The sequence below is a fragment of the Tympanuchus pallidicinctus genome, unplaced genomic scaffold (genome assembly GCF_026119805.1).
Source record: "Tympanuchus pallidicinctus isolate F22 unplaced genomic scaffold, pur_lepc_1.0 scaffold7, whole genome shotgun sequence".
NCBI classification, from domain to species: Eukaryota; Metazoa; Chordata; class Aves; order Galliformes; family Phasianidae; genus Tympanuchus; species Tympanuchus pallidicinctus.
This window is the reverse complement of record NW_026294791.1, coordinates 11883701-11887590: the sequence shown is the minus strand read 5'-3', so window position 1 is coordinate 11887590 and position 3890 is coordinate 11883701. Positions and strand designations below refer to the sequence as shown.

General features: G+C 33.8%; 1 long non-coding RNA gene across 2 annotated transcripts; it reads left to right on the top strand.

The window, feature by feature from the left end:
* The first annotated feature begins 355 nt into the window (after positions 1 to 355).
* On the top strand, positions 356 to 3677 carry LOC128072860 (uncharacterized). Of its 2 annotated transcripts, none has more exons than XR_008202470.1 (3): positions 356 to 704; positions 1956 to 2204; positions 2565 to 3677. It is a non-coding gene; the product is annotated as an uncharacterized LOC128072860 (long non-coding RNA). The 2 variants fall into 2 exon arrangements; XR_008202471.1 differs by lacking the exon at positions 356 to 704 and adding an exon at positions 1748 to 1776.
* The last annotated feature ends 213 nt before the right edge of the window (positions 3678 to 3890 follow it).

Here is a 3890-nt window from a genome sequence, read left to right as displayed (position 1 = left end):
ACCATGTGATACTCTGCATTTAAGAAAAAAAAAAATAAAAATCAGATTCTATTTCAAATCACAGAATCTAGTGAAACTCAATCTATCAACAACACATTGTAATGACATTTATTTCATAAGATTATTATATAATGACTGAATGTCCAATGAAATTAATTTGCAAATGCAAGTGCAGAGTCTGACAAACTAGAAAACGGCTGTTTCAGAGTATGGCATTTTGATCTGACGTATTCCTTGTGGATAGTCTGATGGGAAGAACAAAGCTATTAGAGAAACCTGATAGAAGTTAGATTGAATTTATTTCATTATACCTAAGAATCAATTGATATAACTTGAACTATAATTTGCCTTTTTTTTCTCATCAGATGAAACCTTTTTACAGGGTCATTTCTAATTGTAAGACCTGTGCTTGTAGAAGAAAATAAATGCTTTGGAGCACAGCTGGGATTTTGCTAATATCTAGAGTGTGATGAAAAGGGTGGAAAAGCAAGGGAAATTATGGCCCTATCACCACCTCTTCCAGTGAGGCTTGTACAAGAGACTGATTATATGAGAAAGGGAAAATTGTACTAGTCTAAACATAGTCTTCTCATTCAAGTTTTTAACAGACAGGTAACAAACTCTGTTTGAGCTGCCAAAGAATTGCCAAGATATGACCTTTTAAATTCTTCAGACGATGGGGAAAAAAGATCAATGTGAAATGGGTAAGTGGGAATAATCCATATTAAATTCTTTAACATTATCAGAAATTGAATCCAATTAAATGAGGTCAATGTCAAAGTTTGCAAATAAGAACTTTGTTTTCTATTTCATAATGTTTTCTAGTTTTATTTCCTATTCCTTCTGTTTCCTAGGGTATGATCATATTTGATTATGCATTGTTATAATTTATCTGGTATTTTTGTGGACTTCCTTTTGACATTTTGTTTTATACAAGCCCCAATATAACATGTTAAATATAGTATTTCATCAACTAAATATCATACTTCACTTGTAGCACTCCTGTGTTAGAGCCAAATTGGTATATCTATCTCTTCTAAGCCCTGATTTGTGAGATTTAAATATTTCAGCTTTTTCTCTCTAGGTATTCTCAGCATCTACTTTATTTTACTCTGTCTCCAATCACCTAATTCCCTAACTAGGTACCATAGCTCAATAACAACAAGCTATCAACTTACCCTTGTCATTTCATTTTTTCACACATTTTCTTAGTCTGTGTTCCATATCTCAGTGAATTCTTATCTGCCTGGTCCACTGCCATAGGCTTGTGTTATATAACAATAATTCATCTCTGAAATGTCAAAAATAATGAAAAAAAAAGGAAAATCACAAAACAGATATTGGCCACAGCCACTTCTGTGGATCCAAAGCTCTTAGACTTCTGTTCATCAGCAAACCTTAAAGTTATGAGTTGCCTTTTCTATCATCTGCACTGCAGCTCTGCTGTTGTTTGCCAATGGGATGCTGCACAGCAGTGAATGCTTCCTGAAGAAAGTCTCTGTGCAGGTATTCACTGTCAGCTAAGAGTGCATAGTGCAAGCTAGTAAGGGATTTTCTCTTCTATTTTTTTTTTAAATTATCACACAGTTTTCTCAAGAGCACAAAGTTAAAGGAAAAGGTGACTTAAGAACAGGTAGCAGTTCTAAAAGTGGAGCTGTAGATGGGATTAGATTTCTATGGAGTTTCAAAATTTCTCAGGAAAGTTATTGAATGTGTTATCCTTACTTCTGTTACGACATTTCATCAAAAATTTCAGTCATCGGTTGCTTTTAAAGGGTAATATTTTCCTTCCACTTGGAGATCTGATTCTTCCCCCGGGATGAACAGATGACTAGCCATTTCACCAGTAATAAACAGAAAGTCTTCAGTATCTCCTGACATTAAAACTAAATCGGTGTTAATGGAAAAAAATGCAAGAAGGGAGAACAATGGCTGATATTGTTCTCATTTAACAGATGGATTGAGACTGAAAAGCTGGAGAAAGAAGGGAAGCATTGCCCACCCTGAAGGCTAAAAACAGTGAAGAAATAGGCCTAATTCAGCAGAGAGAAGAAGCTTAATAGTTCTCTTTAAAAGAATCAGCCTTTCTCTTCACAAAGACATTTGAATATTATCAGAACTGAAATGTTCACTATCAGAAGTGTTTACCGGTGTTATAAAGATCTAATTGTGAGGGTTCTTCTGAAAGTAAAAAAGAAAATTATGTAAGTATTACTAAAAGCTATCACTGTTCTCCCATGCATATATTTCTGTGAAGTTATTTCCGAGTAGTTGCACATACTAAATATACTTTAGAAAAGAAATCATTTGTACAGTTTTCATTAAAGTTAAGAATTTTTCAATGTAAAAACAGTAAATTGACTATAGAATCCTTACAGATCTGTGGAGAATATTCTGGCTGTTCTGTACCTTTGCCACTCTATGCCACATGACATCAGGATTAAGTAATGATTTTTAAATTGACCACACACACATGCATAACGGGTAACCTGACTTTCCATCTACTGTGCAATGTGAATTGTGGTGTGGTCCCAAATCTCTGACCCATGATTTTGCTATTTCAGATAGTGATGCCAGAATGATGGGGAGAAGAGTGTGAAGTGTGTGTTCTCAGTCCAGAACAGTGCATTCAAAAATGGAGCAATTAAATGGAATTTCTTTCATCCTTTCAAGTGTAACAGAAACCAATAAAAATGAAAATATAAGTTAATAAAGGCAAGAGCATAACTAGCAATTTTACCAAATTAGGAAAAAAAAATAATAATTCAATGACAGAGCTATGGAATTAAAAGAAGCTGGACCATCAGCATCTTTAAAATTCAAGTGAGACAGTGCATAAATAATAATGATACGGAACAACTGATATTTGTAGAAAAAAAAATGACTGACACTGGATTAAAGCTCACCTACTACATGTAACTGACTTCTCACTGCATGTAAAAAAAATGAACTAAAATTGTATCTTATATATAGTGTTGGTAATAAGTCCTTAAAGCTGAAAGCTCAAATACATTTAGACATGTATTAGTTTTCTGTGGTACCAGACAGATTTACTTTATTTATCAGCCTTATCTAGGATCATCTCCTTCCTCAAGTGGGAAGCAATGAAATGCAAGGTAAATATATGAAGGCATGGTGTCATCTTTTTTTTTTCTTTCTTTTTTTTTTTCTTTCCTTTTTTAAAATCTTCTTTTATCTAGTTAGTTATTTAAACATTTACCTTGGCCTTTTTGTGAGGGTATCAACAAATTCAGTGTCATATTGAAAAGTATGAGTCTGATCTTATGTGCATATATAGGGAGATATGAATCCAGAGTCATTCCCTACTCAAAAATGCTCTTCGGATGTTTCACATATATTCATTTCATCTTTTCTTTCTATCTGCTTTAGTCCTCTCTCTTGGGTCTCAGCATCTGCTTACAGCTCTATTCCCTCCAAAACACCAAATCCTATTTAGAACATATTCAGGACATAGCTCCTGATTTTGAAGCAATCTGTCATTTTTATGAGGAGTTCTGACTCATTTTTATGGGAGGCCTAAGGGACAAATGGCATGCAGCATGCCAGAAGAGAGTGATTAGCCTGCCAAACTTGAAATCTCTAGCAAACGCCCATTGCTGTTCTAATTAACTTTCTGCATTCACCATTTGCATAAATAAATTACTTAGTTGAAGCTTCCTGGATTGCATGACTTTGCACTTTTTTTTTTTTTTAATTGTGAAACCAAAACTATATGCGAAAGCATAGTGAATTTTGTAGTTTTTCTAAATAACTTCTTCCTTCTCTGTAATTCTCATTCATAAACTATTTACAAGCACAATTCTAGGTTTAAATAAGATCTTCTTTGTTCGAGTTATAAGTTTTCTAAATAAGACATAAGTGCCATATCC